Source organism: Rhinoderma darwinii, chromosome 1 (assembly GCF_050947455.1).
Source record: "Rhinoderma darwinii isolate aRhiDar2 chromosome 1, aRhiDar2.hap1, whole genome shotgun sequence".
Lineage (NCBI taxonomy): Eukaryota > Metazoa > Chordata > Amphibia > Anura > Rhinodermatidae > Rhinoderma > Rhinoderma darwinii.
In genome coordinates this window covers 597,335,887-597,353,244 of record NC_134687.1, presented here as the reverse complement: position 1 = coordinate 597,353,244, position 17,358 = coordinate 597,335,887, and positions in this window count along the sequence as shown.

The following is a 17,358-nucleotide window of genomic DNA, read 5'->3' as shown; positions in this document are numbered from 1 at the left end:
AGGCAGATAGACACAGACAGGAAGATGCTGCAGCAGCTTATTCTGAAAAGTTACCTGAAAAGTTAGATACACTTTAAAATAATGTGACACCGCTAAAGGGGACTTCCCAAAGGATGTTATTTTTCAATGGGTAAACGGAAATAGGGTAAAATATTTTTATTCAAATAGAACACAATTTGTTTTTTTACATAATTAGTTAAAAAAAATATATAAACACATTTGGTGTAATTATGTAAAAATATCAGAGAATAATATATACAAATGTTATTTTAGAAGAAAGCTTTTTACTCTTCACTTGGAACATTTATTAAGTAATGAACAGGAGCAGTTTTTAAACATCTTTATGAATATTTTTAATTTAATAAACATATTCTGTAAAGTAATTTATGCAGAACATTGGCCTCTCTGTGGTTTTTAATCATCGCTATCGTCCTTATAACTAATTCAGTTTTATTCCACGTAAATTATATTTTTACTATTTATGCTGAATAATTCACATAAATGTGATAAATATAACAGTTCATTTTCTACACACACTAACAAAATTACTCTTGTCAAAAGATAAGCAAAAATTGGTCATTTGGCTTGATCAGTACAAAATAAATTATGTGCACCAAAATACGCATTAATAGTTTAAAACAAAACAACCATGACATGAATAGTAAGGCGAAAGTAAATAGTTTATTTACAGTGTCATGTATTTTAACCCAACATTTTATTACAATATATTAAAATGATTAATACATTTATTAGAACTGATTCTAAAAATAATATGTATAATAATAGTATTTATTATAAAATAATAATAATAATGTAAAATTCCATTGATATTTAGTAAACCCAATAAGTGCTGGATAATCAAACATTCATGATTATTGGCTTGTATATGAAGTTTACTCTAGAGACATTGACATCTAAATAATAATAGTTACTACATATATCTTTTGTTAAAAAAATTTTTTTATTTCTGCTGTTTGGACTTCTTCTATAGGTCATGTGGTCTCCAGATCATCCTTGATGTTATCTGCTGAAGAAAACAGCAGAATTTCCAGGTCATGAAATGGTAGAGAACCTGGCTCGGAATCTCCATTCTAGTTCACCCCTAAGGTGTTGGATGAGGTTGAGGTCAAGGCTTTGTGCGGATCAGTCAAGTTTTTCCACACCAATCTTACCCAACCTTGTCTTTATGGACCTTGCCTTATACACTGGAACAGAAAAGGTCCGAACCTCAAACTGTTCCCACAAAGTTGGAAAATGTCTTGGAATTCTAAAGCATTAAGATTTCCCTTCACTGGAACTAAGGAGCCTAGACCAACCTCTGAAAGGGATATATAGCAATATGTGTCTCAATTGCTAGGAAACTCCCATCACTTTAAGAGTGCTATGACTACCAACCTAACTTCTCAGTCCTTCCTGGCTTATGATGTAGAGCCAATTCTATCTCTCAATCTACATCCAATCCTGGTCCTGGGTGGGATATTTACTGTAACTCTGGCTTGGCCTCACAGTTTTGCTTGCGATTTTCATGTGTATGCATGGATCTGACCTACCTCTGATAACTCCCTGAACCACACTTTTCTACTTTGCATTTTAAGTATTTGGACTTCGACTTTCCTCTGGAATATCCCTCTGCTTTCTAATTTGGATTTGCTACTCTCGTCTGGTTTTTGACCTCGGCTACTCTTCCTGGTACTTTTTTTTTTCTCCTGGTTACTCAATTCTGCTTGTTTGACTCCTCCCTTGGTCTGTCAAGTTTTCAGTTCTGGTATGGCCTGCTAGTGCTCCTTTTGTCTTACAACTTACACTGCAACCGCAACCTGGGTCCAAAGCAGCCAAATCAAACCTGCCTTGCAGCGGGCTCTGGTGCAAACCTTGGGGCTGCCTTAGACTCTGCCAATCGGAGTGGTGACAGATTTATGGTTGCTTTTTTACTTGCACACCTGATCCAGAGGGTTTCCTACTACTTAGGGAATCACTATAATAGTAATTCCATGAGCATACATTCCAGGAATATTGCTCAAGTAGCTATTCCTGACACCAATATGTTTGTATATTTATTGTAAAGGAGTGATTGCAGTTCCGGTACTGACTGAGGGAGCCCCCTCCCTTTGTCAGTCTAACGATTAGCATTGATTGTTGTGCTTACAGGGTTAAACGTCTGCGATTAGATTTTTTTTTTAAATTCTGTTTATTATTGTAGGAGAGCAACTGTCAATTACAGCTGCACTTCAGCAGGTTATCAAGAGGGCACAGGTTCTATGTTCTGCATGATTATTATTACATACATGTACGTCGGAAATTGGGAAAGGGGCTCTTTTCTAAACCTGTCATTTGTACTAACAAAATTTCAATAGGAGCAACTTCAGTCATGTATTGTTTATCAAACAAAGTTTAGGCGTACAATCAGTTCCTTTGAATAGTTTCCATTGTAGCACAGTCTAATCCAGCTACCTAAACACATATAAGAGGAGTTTAAGTCTTTCATGTATACTTCATCTTTTAGGATCCACAACAGGCTTTGGAAAAAAAAAAAAAAGGATGAAAAACGGTACCCACTATGGTCCCTATCAGTTTTTTTTTACAGGACCAAAACATGTAAAAACCTGCATTTTGATAGATCCTGTAAATTGAATTCTGACTGAACAGATACAAAATAATACAAAGTGATATATTTTTGTACCCTCTTGCATCTTATAGGAATGTATAAGATCTGTGGAAGAATTCTTACTTATAATATTTTTGTCTTAATATGCACCAATAATATGTGAGACAGACACTGTCTGAACCCAGCCTTAATTTAAATATACTTGTCCAATTTTATAGTATAAAAAATGTGAGCAATAAGCCCTTCATGATGCAGATAACCTGGGGCCCTAGAACAAAAACACATTTTTATCCCTTATCCCTGATCATTCCCAGGAATTGTACATTTTTGTTTTATTTATCTATTTATTTACAGCCTTTATTGTCACGTGGTAAATTGCTTTTTAGGGCAGATTGTACATTGTAGGACTTTACATTAAATGGAAAATTGTTAAAAAAAATACATAAATAATGATGGGTAAAAGTGCTTGTGTAGAAGCTCCGTTCGTCGCGGGACCTAGGTGAGTATAAAGATTTTTGTTTTATTTGTTTGGGGGAAACTGTCTACAGGGGTGACACTGTCAACTGGGGTGCACTGTCTACAGGGGGGCTGTATGTCAGTATCTACAGGGGGACTGTATGTCAGTATCTACAGGGGGCTGTATGGCAGTAGCTACAGGGGGGCTGTATGGCACTATATACAGGGAGGCTGTATTGCACTATCTACAAGGGGGCTGTATAGCGATATCTACAGGGGGGCTGTATGGCACTATCTACAGGGGGCTGTATGGTAATATCTACAGGGGGCTGTATGAGACTTTCTACACGGGGGATTGTATGATAGTATCTACAGGGGGGCTCTATGGCGCTTTCTGCAGGGGGCTGTATGGTGCTGTATGCAGGGGGGCTGTATGGTGCTATCTACAGGGGGCTGTATGGTGCTATCTACAGGGGGGCTTAATGGCACTCTCTACAGGGGGCTGTATGGCGCTATCTACAGGGGAGCCATATGGCAGTGTCTGGAGGGTGCTGTACGGCGCTATCTGCAAGGGGGCTGTATGGAGCTATCTACAAGGGGGCTGTATGGCGCTATCTGCAGGGAGGCTGTATAGCACTATCTACAAGGGGGCTATATGGCACTATCTACAGGGAAGGCTATATGGCACTATATACAGGGGAGGAAGTATGGCCATTTCTACAGGGTTATTGTATGGCACTAACTACAGGGGGGAGTTGGGGAGCACTATTTACAAGGGGGGTGTTACACTGTCTACAGGGGGTGCTGTATAGCACTCTCTACTGGGGGGCTGTATGGCACAATATACAGGGGTGGGCTGTATGGCACAATTTACAGGGGTGGGCTGTATGGCACAATCTACAGGGGGCTGCATGGCAGTATCTAGAGGGGTGCTGTATGGCAGAATATACAGGGGGCACTATCTACAGGGGGCTGTGGGCCCAGTAAAAAGTTTGCTATGGGGCCCAGTCTTTTCTAGTTATGCTCGTGCAAAAGGAGTTTGTTTATCATCAATTATTTTCCTATTTCTGATGTTTGTTAAGCATTTATTACAGTAATGTGTCTAAGAAATTATATTAGCAGATATGTTTCTACTGTATATAAAAAAAAAGCTAGAAAAATATCAAATGAACAATTGAACAACCTACACCATATAAAGTATTTGAAGTATTTTTTTTACTGTGCTTGAAGAAAAGAAAATCCTTCAAAGGTCTACTCCATCTTAGCAGCAATTTTATGTATTCTTAATTGTCTTCTAAATAGACCTCTTTGTAACTGTGCACATTATAAATGACTCACAAAATTACTGGTATAGTTCTTGGTCGATAGATTCAATAGTATGCCTAAAATAAAAAGCCTTCAATCTGTGAAAATAAAATGAAAAGGCAGAATAGTGTCATTAATAAAACTTTGAATCTTCAGTGCAGACAGCTGGCTGATCTAAAACAGAAATGACTCCTGCTGCCAAATAACTACATAGTGAATATATATGGGTGTAAGGGGTTTGTTCATTAAACTGCCATACAAAACTGTCCTAAACAAGAAAGCTTTTTATGACACAAACAAGAAGTGGAATCAGGAAAATGCTAATTTTTGTATGTAAATTCTAAGGACAGTCATTCTGGACACCCTCTCTGCCTCTCTGGGGTATATAGGGCATTGTTAGGGGCAAAGAAAAATTCACTTCTCTCATATTCCCCTGCAACTCCTCTTCTGTCTCATGGATTCAGAATGGAGTACGTGGACAAAAGCTGGAAAGAAGTCAACAGTTGTTCCCACCTGCTCCACCTTGCTACTGCACTTTTTTTTAGGGACATCATAGGGAAGTCAAAATCCTGACATCCTAGGGAACGCAACAGTCCAAATGGAAAGTCATCTTAATTTCTTCATAGGTCACAGAAAAGGACAATGAAGTTGACCGTACTATAATATAACCAGTGGGAACCAAGTCTCTAAAAGCTTGATATAGATTCCAAAGGAGGTTCTAATTTAGGGACATTATGTAATAAACGGTAATACTTATATCAACAAATAATTTCCAAAAGTAAATTTTTTATATTTTATTAGCAACTTACGGCCATAATCAGCATGGTACCTCAGTGGTCAGTTGCCTTTTCTTCTTGCACAGGGATCTCAGGTTCTGCAGTTTTATTTTTTATACAGCACACAAGAAAATGGCGACAGCACACTGAAAACACTAATGTCACCTAAGCCGCTAAATATAAATAAATATGCATTACTGCTAAATCTACTTACAATAGGGAGGTCCTTAGCGCACATTTTGAAAAAATTGTGCGAGCCCACCTGCCACGACAAGGCGACCTCTATGAGGTGGGAACTTACGCTGCACATACACACAAAACTGGGACTAAGCCTACATATTCTTGGGGATGGTAGGCACCAGCATTAAACTAATTAAAATCACCCAGGGCAGAATGGGAGGAGTGCAAGATCAAAAATGGAAGCAGTCACCAACCCCACATATATGAATCGCATAAACAACAAAAAAATTTGAACAGCACATTCCAACAAAATGAAACAAAACGTGTAGACAAGTGCAATAACGCCTGTGACTGCAAATTTATACAGCACACAACAAAATGGCGACAGCACACTGCGAACACTAATGCCACCTAAGCACTAAATATAAATAAATATGCATTACTGCTAAATCTACTTACAATAGGGAGGTTCTTAGCGCACATCTTGATCAAATTGTGTGAGCCCACCTGCCACAACAAAGCGACCTCTATGAGGTGGGAACCTACGCTGCACATACACCCAGAACAGGCATTTAGGCTACATATTCTTGGGATCGTAGGAACCAGCATTAAACTAATTAAAATCACCCAGGGCAGAATGGGAGGAGTGCTAGATCAAAAATGGAGGCAGTCACCAACCCCACATATATCAATCACATATACAGCACAAAAATTTAAACAGCATATTCCAACAAAATTAAACAAAACGTGTTTACAGGTGCAAGAACACCTGTGACTGCAAATTTATACAGCACACAAGAAAATGCCGATAGCACACTGTGAACACTAATGTAACCTAAGCAGCTAAATATAAATAAATATACATTACTGCTAAATCTACTTACAATAGCAAGGTTCTTTTGATAAAATTGTGTGAGCTCACTTGCCACGACAAGGCCACCTATACTGCACATACACCCAGAACTGGGACTAAGCCTAAATATACTTGGGGATGGTAGGAACCAGCATTAAACTAATTAAAATCACCCAGGGCAGAATCACCAAGGTCCTGCAGTTTGACAGGCATCTTTGTGCTTTTGTGGATTTCCTCCAGGTTTTCTAGTTTCCGTTCACATTTCAAAAGCATCCTAATAGGTCAGTTGACTTTTTAAGAAATTGTCCTTAGTATTTGTAGATAGTAAAATTTGTGAACCCCACTATATATAGGGTCTAACATACACTATATGGACAAAAGTATTGGGACACACTGTTAACCACGCAAAGTTACAGAGCGGGCTAGCCAAGTGCTGAGACGCATAGTGAATAAAAGTTGCCAACACTCTGACTCAATAATTGCAGCATTATAAACCGCTTCTGGCATTAACATAATCACAAAAGCTGTATGCCAGGAGCTACATTGCTGAGCAGCTGCATGCAAGCAAAGCACAATGCCAAGCTTTGGATGGAGTGGCGTAAAGCACGCCACAACTGGACTCTGAAGCAGTGGAAACGTGTTCTGTGGAGTGATCAATAACGCTTCTCTTTCTGGCAGTCTGTTCGACGAGTCTGGGTTTGGTGAATGCCAGGAGAACGTTACCTGCTTGACTGCATTGTGCCAACTGTAAAGTTTGGTGGAGGAGGTATAATTCTATGGGGTTGTTTTTTAGGGGCTTGCCTTTTCTCCTTAGTTCCAGTGAAGAGAAATTCTAATGCTTCAGCATACCAAGACATTATGGACAATTGGATGATTCCAACTTTGTAGAAAAAATTTGGTGAAGGTCCTTTTCTGTTCGGCATGACTGTGCCCCAGTGCACAAAGACAGGTCCATAAAGACATGGTTGGGTGAGTTTGGTGTGGAAGAACTTAATTGACGCGCACAGAGCCCTGACCTCAACCCCATCCAACACCTTTGGGATTAACTAGAACGGTGATTGCGAGCAAGGCCCTCTCCTCCAACATCAGTGTCTGACCTCACAAATGCTGTTCTGGAAGAATTGCCAAAAATTCCCACAGACATGACCAAAAATCTTGTAGAAACCCTTCCTCAAAGAGTAGAAGCTATTTTAGTTGCAAAGGGGACCAACTCCGTATTAATGCCTACAAATTTAAAATAAAAGGAAAGGATTCCACAGCACTGGACCCAGTATGGGTGCACGCCTCAACAGGACATGGTCCACGGTGCTAGATACTGGAGAAGACAAAAGCATGACAAAGGTCCTGTTGGACTGAAACATCGCACGTGTGATTAAAGCCATTTTCTCTGGAAGTGCTGCCTCTGTGTCTATTGTCTTATGAATTTAAAATGGGATGTCATCAAAGCTGCTGTAGGTGTAATGTATAGGTGTCCTAATAGTTTTTCCATATAGTGTATATGATTATAATTTGTGCACAGTGCTATGAGATGGTGTAGCGGAATGTAGTAGACACCAGGAATGTGCTACCTATTTACTTGTTACTAGGAATTGGACCACCAATCTACTGGGCACCTGAGATGTGGCCACCAAAGCTTTGGGCAGTAGAAATGTAGCTAAAAACCACTGGACGCCAATAACTGGATTATTTAATCCCTGATGTTCAGGGACTGGGTGAAGAAATCACTAGACACCAAATACTAGTACTATTACTAATAAAATATGTTATTAATCATAATGAATAATCATACTTATTCTTATTCATAGAAAATATTAATAAAAATTATAACAACCAAATATATTTTTTTATTATTATTACTATTTAACATTTTCACAATAACATATTTTAGATTTAAAATATAGTAGTTTATTATCAGTTTCAATTAATATTGAAAAATAACATGCAATGAACCTGTACATTGTTATTATTTTATGTTACTGTTAAAATGAGCTTGCTACATAAAAAAAAATGCTGATGGACACATTTAAAATTACAAGGTGAAAAAATAAAATAAAATAAATCTGTACTTAAGACCAACTATCATCACTTTTTATTCAGGCAATGACAACTAAGTCAAATTTAAATATAATTATGCATTTTGTTTTTTTCACATTGAAAATATACGTGAATATATACGTGACATTCGTCTTTATTAAAATATATATATATTTATACAATTTTTATGAACTCAGGAGTCGCTTCCTATTTGTAATAGAATTTCCTCAAGTGAACGAAAAGCCGTTACAAAAAGTATTTATTTTTTTCATTGCATATTTCAATATTCTGATGCCTAGAAATAAAAACAGAAGTGCGGCAGTGAGTCAGTTAAAATACATTTAATGTTTTTTATTGGAAATTAGGCCTGCTTCAAAGTTTGTGAATATCTCCATATTACAGCCATGTTTCTACTTGACACAATCTAACTACATCTTGAATATGATGTTCTGGAGAGGCTGCACCAAATGTACAGTGCTATTGAATTGTAATGCATACTGAAAAGATCTTGTCACTTACGATCCTTCATTTCATGTTTCAGATTTTCCCAGAGGGATTTCATGTTAATCCAGCTCACACTTCACAGCTGTTCTTTTAGTATATTTTTTTATTTTATTTTTGAGAATTTGAAAAAAAAAATATTTCAGCTGAAGTTTAAAAGTTCAATGACGCCAGGGCAATACCAAAATAATAGTTATGAGTAAAGTTTATGGAACAGTTTCATAAAATTATTTAATGTTCCTGTTGTATATGGAAGGTTTTTAGAGAACATTCATCCAGGGCTCAAACTAAACCTAATTTATGAACAGAAAGAATATGTTGTGTGAAATAAATTTTATTTGCCAATTTGCACCTTATTGTAGAAATTGATCCTTGACAATCTTGAAAATGCCTGTATAAAACATAAATGTAGCAAACCTGAATTACCTTTTTTGGTGTGTTGTGATAAATTACAAAAATAAATCTTAGGGTCATATGGCAAGCAACAGATAACATATTGTCATAGCTTAGCTCTGCTACATCTGTAAATTGAGATTGTGTAGGAAATGTAGACATCTGAAAAGAAGAACTGAGGATAATTTGATGATATTTCAGTTTCCTGTAAAATTCCAATAAGCCCACTACAGCTGGCCATACATATGATCTTGTTCAGCTTTCAGTTATTTCTCCCGACTAAGGCCCCTGTTCACACATGGCAGTATTTTTCTGCTGCAAATGTTGGTGCAGATTCGGGGCAATTACGCAACTAATCTGCACCAACATTTGCATATTTGACAGGTAATTCAGACGTTGTAGAAATCACAGCTGACTTTCGACAGATTCCAAAATGCCTAATCCCTCTTGTCTCTTAAATGTGCTATCAGGGGCCAACCGGGAGGCCCCCTATACACATTTGATCATCAGCCATTTCCAACTAAAACAACGGATTTGACCAACTTATTTTCATGTGTATTCCTAGCTTAAGGGCATACATACCATAAAGGCGGGCCATTCTGCTGCTGTGGGCCCCTACAGGGACAGGACCCAGCACAGGTTGGTTGCATCCTTCACTCTATTGGATGTTGAAAACCACTGCAGGAATCCCCTCTCCACAGGACTTACAATGGTAGCAAAATAAGGGTGGGGGGGGGGGGGGGAATTAACAAAAAAACTGGAAAGAAGTGCTCTGGTGCCCTATTTTAAAGGGGTTGTCCGGGCATGGGACGTTTTTTCATACTGATGACCTATCCACAGGACAGGTCATCAGTGTATGATCGGTGGGGATCCAACACCCAGACCCCACACCGATTAACTGCTTTGGCTGTTATGCACTGCATGCAGTGTTCGGTGCTGGAAGCAGATTGCTCCGTACACTGTATAGCGACCGTGCTGCAGAACTGCTGATATTCACTTGAATAGAGAAATAAAAAAATGTGCGATCTAGTGCTGAAGAGTCATTTGAAAGGAAACAATGTTCCTAATTTTATTGATAAACAAAAGAATAAAATATTGAGACGCAATAGCGAGGTGGTTTGTAATAATCAGTTGCCAACTGATTATTACAAACCACCTTGCTATTGCGTCTCAATATTTTATTCTTTTGTTTATCAATAAAATGATCAACATTGTTTCCTTTTAGATGACTCTTCAGCGCTGGATCGCACATGTTTTTTCTTCTCGATGATACTTGCCGTGAGCCGTCGCGGAGATCCGAGCGCTGTTTGAACTGGTGACGCAGGACTGGTGAGCTGGAGGTTTCCTCCCTATTATTCACTTGAATACTATATTGTGACTGGAGTCATCTGCTTCCGGCACTGACATCCAGTGCCCGGAGGCAGCCAGAGCAGCTGATCGGTGTTGGATCCCCACCGATCATATACTGATGATCTATCCTGTGGCCGGACAACCTCTTTAATCTTTGCCATGAAGCCATCTCATCTCTATAAACCACCCTGAATTCTGCTTCTTCTAGTTTGGCAATCTTTACATAAACCATTTTTTGTATTATACTGTGGTGTCACTGTGTCTTTGCTTGTCAGTTCTTTGGGAAACATAACATAGTATGTCCCCTTATATATTTTTCTTGTAAATTGTATCCAGTGGGCTATATTAAAGTGTATCTAACTTTTCAGGTGACTTTTTGAAATAAGCTGTTATATGTGTGTACATGAGGAATAACACAATTTCTGGCCTTTATATGACTTTGTAATTTTCTGCATTTTTTAGCAGTTTTTCCCCCTGTATGCTCTTTCTTTAATTTTCAGTTGTCCCTGAAAAAGTGGACGGAGCCTAACTGCTATCATGTCTTCTATACACTGCACACAGAGAAGACCAGGTGAATCCTGGTCCACTTTCTCTATCTATCACATATATAGATGCTGTAGAAACATGTATGAGAATATCTGTGGCGTAGCTACGAAGGTCACAACGGTTGCAATTGCGACCGGGCCCCGCAGTCAGGGGGGCCCACAAGCCCCCCACACCACATCTATCCACTGTTACTTTAGTAACTGGGGCCTATGCAATAAACTACATGGGCCCCTGTTACTACAGAAACAGTAGGGAGCGCACGCAGGGGTGCTTTCCAGTTGCCTGGAAACCCCCCCTGTGACTTTGCTTATCAGTGGCGTCGCTGGCAGTGGGCATTGGCCCGATGCCCTTTGTGACTACCACATTCAATTGTATCTGCATCCTCATGATGCATAAACAGTTAAATACTATGGCAGAGCAGGGAGCCTAGCCCGGCGTATGGCAGTATCTACAGGGGAGCTGTATGGTGTTATCTACAGGGGGCTGTATGGCACTATCTACAAGGAAGGCTGTATCACACTATCTACAGGGGGGCTTTATGGTGAGAACTACAGGAGGCTGTATGCCACTATCTATAAGGGGGAGGTAGGGGTCACTATCTACAAGTGGGGTGTAACACTGTCTACAGGGGGGGCTGTATAGGACTGTCTACAGAGGGCTATATAGGACTGTCTACAGGTGGCTCTATTTCACTGTCTACAGGTGGCTGTATGGCACAATCTACAGGGAGGGGGGCAGTAGCTACAGGGGGCACTATCTACAAAGGGGACTGTGAGTGGCACCTATGAGAAGGGGGGCCCAGTCAAAAATTTACTATGGTGCCCAGTCTTTCCTAGATATGCACCTGTTCCACACACAGCCTATGTTGATAGTGACCTAGTGCCCCCAGTAGATAGTGCCACACACTGCCCCCTGTAAATACAGATATAGCCAAGTTTAACTTGACCCTAATAATTTGCTGCAGCGTGATATCACACAACAAAAGCCATTGAAAAGTCATTGAAAAGTCAAGTTAAAGTTGCTTGCCAATGTGTATTTAATACTTTAAGATCAAGATAAAGATGGCTACATCTGTATCTGCTGAACTGTGTTCACTTAAGTCCTTTGAGGGGGTCTAGAATCCTAAGTATTTTTTTATGAAATATACAGCTAATGGTCATTATTTATATAAACAGGGTAAGTAAAAAACAAAAAAGTTAATTGTTTTTATCTATTTAGTTTGGTTCATACAAGATGAAAAATCCCACAATTTTGTAGCGTGGCTTGTTAGAATACATATACTGTGCATATACTTGAATGCTAACACATTCATTTTGAAATCTAAAATAAACCTTGGAGCTATAGTTTGTCAACTCGCAAAACACTAAAAATCAAATACAGATGTAGAAGTGTTTTAAACAGATGCTGAAAAGCCTTGTCAATATCCTTAAGGAATCTTTTCTGTATCAGTGGGAAACAAATTTCTGTAGTAAAGTACACAAGTATGTATAGCTATATCCAGCTTGATTAATGTTCTGTGGTGATCATTCAAAGGCAAAATATGCCGCTATACAGTTGTTTTCCAACATTGTCTTTTATGTTATTTCTCAGGAACACGATTCATTACCACCATCATATTGTACTTTATTATTATACAGAACTCTGTAAATACTTTTATGAGAAATGGTCCAGCATAAAAAAAGGGCACAAATATTTAGAAGATATGCTGATAAAATCAATATAGACCCTAAGATTTCTTTTACACCGACCAATATTGGCCATAAAAACGAGCGCTGATCAACGAGACAGCTCATTGATTGCTGCTCGTTTGCTCCTTTCACACGGAGCTATGTTTAGGGATGAGCGATCATTACTACGATCTCTCGTTCCCATACATTTCTATCATGTTGGTGGCTCAACTCCCTCTTTTCAACGAGAGATGTGCTGCCGACAACGATACTATTTTGTGCTGCATAAACTATACGATTTGCCGATGAACGAGCATTTGCTCGTTCATTGGCTAACTGTTGGCCTGTTTACACAGGGCAATGATCGGGAACGAGCGTTCATATGAATTATCGTTTGCCTGATCATTGGTCCGTGTAAAAAGGCCTTAAGGCTCCAATATTACAGCTCAAAACACCCTGTGACTTCTGTGGAGGCATAATACGGCACCTATAGTGTTTAAGTCTTTACTAAACCTCTGTATGCCTCCAATTTAATAGAGTGAAAAAGTGGGGACATTTTTTTGGGATTCCATATGAATCCAATAGAAAAAACATGTGCCATACTTTATCGGAAAATCTATTGTATTATGGAGGTATTCTCTAGGAGAGAACCTCTCTGAAATATGGTGCCATGCAGAGCACCATATGGTTGCACACGGAGTGCCTACAGCTCTTTAGTGCCAAACTATAGGGTCTCCATGTGTCTCTGTACAGTCCCTTGCACATAATTCTTCCGTGTGCAGAAGGCAAAAATATCATATAATTTTTAAAATCTAAATCCTCCACAAAAAGTATCACTGATCTTCAGGGGCATTTTGGCTCATGGGCCCAGATGCAAAGATTCTTCTAGGGCCCCCCTCCCCAAACTTCTCATGGCTGACGGCCCGCAGCTTTTAGATGCATCGCTGGGTCTTCGAAGTGACCCAACGATGCAGCACTAGCAGCCAGGGGCGTCACTAAGGTGTTGAAATGTCAGGGGAAATAGCCCCAATACATAGGGCCCCCAAAAAAAATTTATGTGCGTGTATGTATATTTGTGTGTTTATATATGAGACAGCACACTACGACCCTAAAGCTATGGATAGGATCAGATACAGTGGCTCAGCAGAAGAGTATCACACATGATAGGATTAGATACAGGGCCCAGCTCGCTGACATTGCGGCTCCAGTGCTGGACCCAGGAAAGGTAAGAATAATTATTCTATAATGTTACTAATTATTTTTGTGTGTTTGTGATTTTTTACAGGTTCGGTTGTTTGACTACTTCGAATTCGAGGACTACTTCGATGACAGATTTTTTTTTATTCTCCAAAAAATGGATAGCAAGGATTGTGTGTGGGATTATTATTTCAATAAAATATTTTTCCTATGTCTTTGTATTTTTCTAAACTTTATTACTATCCCCTTAGTAATGGCTGCTGGCTGATTGACAGCATCCATTACTAAGACGATACTTAATGTTAGACATGAAGAGACTAACACTAACCCCCATTATTACCCAGGTATTCACCGCCACCATGAGTACCGGGAAGAGCCGAGTACGATCCAGTAACCGACTATCTGTAGTGATAGTTGTGCACTGGAGCAGCCGCATTCTGGTATTATTAGGCTGGGAAAGGCCCTTCCTACCCTGGTAATGCTAGGCTGCTACTGCTGTGTTGTATCTGGCTGGTTATAAAAATTTGGGAACACTTTATCGTTCTTTCCAATTATTAATATTTTTTTTTTTTAAATGACGTTGATTCCTCCCCATTTTTCATAACCAGTCAAATACAACACAGCGGCAGCCTAGCATTATCAGGGTGGGAAGGGCCACTTTGTTTGGCCGTTACCAGCCTAATAACACCGGCCTGCGGCCACCCCAGTGCCTAACCATCACTACAGATAGTCAGGTACTGGATCGTACCTGGCTCTTCCCAGTATCCCTGGTGGCGGTGGGTACAGGGGTAATAATTGAGGTTAGTATTAGCCTCTGCACCGGCTAAAACTAAGCCCCTCCTTAGCAATGGACGCTGTTAATATGGTGGTAGCAAAAAAACAAACAAAAAAAAACAAAACAGAACCCTCCCACCCCTCCCTTACCATAACTCCTACATAGCCCATCTAGTACAATACCATATATCCCTAAACAGACTCCTTTTCACTATCTAACTGTAACTCCATGCAACTTTTAATTTTTTTATTTTCTACTTTCAGTACATTTATTTTATTAAATTGTTTAGAACTACGCACCAAACATTATAACCCTACCTCATACACTAACTGCCTCCCCCTAATCATTTGATTTTAAATTCACAGCCACCCATTCCTCAGCCTCTTCTGGATCAGAATTATTTTTTTTGGTCTCCACTTATTTCTCCTTCCCCTCTTCTGCTTGTCGTCCCCATAGTAGGTAGTATCTATGCTTAAATTGTGCAGGCAAATGGGATAATAATTATCTCTCTGAATATTAGAGGTATGGCCTCTAGATTAAAAAGGATTGCTTTATTTGATCTTATTGGGAATTTTCTCCCTGCCATAGTTTGTCTTCAGGAGACCCATCTTGATAAAAACTCACTTCATGTAATAGAAAAAAAATGGGCACAGAAATCCACTCAGTATTTTCCACTCATTTAAGAGGTGTATCAATGTTGATACATATAGATATTGGAGTGGACATTATGTCAGTTAAGAAAGATTTGTGATCTTGCATTGTACTTTGCATGACGAATCTTGGATGTTGGTTAATATTTATAACCCACCACCATTCACGATCGAAGTGTTGATAAAAATCAATGAATTTATGATAGATAAGATGTACTGTGCACTTTTGATAGTAGGAGATTTCAATAGGGTTATTGATGCATCCCTGGATAGAACTCATTTATTAAATAGACACAATTAGAGATGAGCGAACTGGGACAACCGAACCCGGTTTTGGTCCGAACATCGTGAAAAGTTCCGATCGCAGCGAATCCGAACTTCACCGGGTTCGGCCGAACACGTTTTGACCGAACCCGGCTTATGAGTCACTGATTTTCCGGTACCCGACATCAGGAGATAGTCACTGTCCAGGGTGCTGAAAGAGTTAAGCGATCAGCAGTAACTGTTTCAGCACCCTGGACAGTGACTTCCGATCACAAGATACATCAACGTGTAAAAAAAAATAGAAGTTCCTACTTACCGATAACTCCGTGCTTCTTCCTCCAGTCCGACCTCCCGGGATGACGATTCAGTCCAAGTGACCGCTGCAGCCAATCACAGGCCGATCCCAGGCTGCAGCGGTCACATGGACTGCCGCGTCATCCAGGGAGGTCGGGCTGGATGCCGAAAGAGGGACGCGTCACCAAGGCAACGGTGACGCGTCCCTCTCTTGACATCCAGCCCGACATCCCTGGATGACGCGACAGTCCATGTGACCGCTGCAGCATGTGATTGGCCTGTGATTGGCTGCAGCGGTCACATTGGCTGAAACGTCATCCAGGGATGTCGACAGGGACGCGTCACCAAGGCAACGGCCGGGAGACAGGACTGGAGGAAGAAGCAGGAAGTTCTCGGTAAGTACGAACGTCTTTTTCTTTTTACAGTTTGCTCTATATTGTGATCGGAATTCACTGTCCAGGGTGATGAAAGAGTTACTGCCGATCAGTTAACTCTTTCAGCACCCTGGACAGTGACTATTTACTGATGTCTCCTAGCAACACTGCCGTAATGCCGGGTGCACACATGTAGCCACCCATCATTACGGGAGCTCCATACATGATTTTTATGGGCTTTCTTGAATTACAGGTTCGGTCCGAACTAGTTCGGTCCGAATCGAACTTTTTCAAGAAATTCGGCGAACCAGCCGAACCGAACTTATCATAAGTTCGCTCATCTCTAGACACAATAAACAGGATAGAAAGGGTTTGGGAAATGTACTAGAGGAATTTGGGTGGAACGATGCTTGGCGTAGTAGAAACCCGGTGAGTAGGGTATATTCTTGTTATACGAAATCGCACAACACATTATCACAAATTGATATGGCTATTTGTAATAAAAAAACACTTCAAGATATTGTTAAAGCTAAATATGAAGCACGTGGAATTTCGGACCATTCACCGTTGACAGTGGTATTAAGAAAAGGGGATAATTATGGGGGTAGGAGATTTAGAGTAAACAATAATTAGTTTGTTATGGTGGATCATTGTAAAATTAAGGACCAGCCTGATTTTTTTAATGATTTAATGGACGCAGTTGTAGTTTTTATTGGCAGCATTTTAAGGTACATATAATTGATTGAATTTTACTTTCATTATTATTATTTTTTTTTTAGGTAGGGATAAATGAAAAGTAGCAATTCTGCCATTGGTCTCTTTTGCAGTTTTTTTTTATATGGACCGGTATAAATAACCTTACTGTTAACCTTCATTAACTTTCAAAATGATTACGCGGATACCAAATTTATATACTTTCTGTTTTACTACTTTTGCTGAATAAAAGCATGTTTTATGGAAATAGATATATATTTGGGGCTGTATATATATATAAAAATATATGATACATATATATATATATATATATATATATATATACTGTATATATATATATATATATATATATATATACTGTATATATATATATATATATATATATATACAAATATTGTTATATGATATTAAATATATATATATA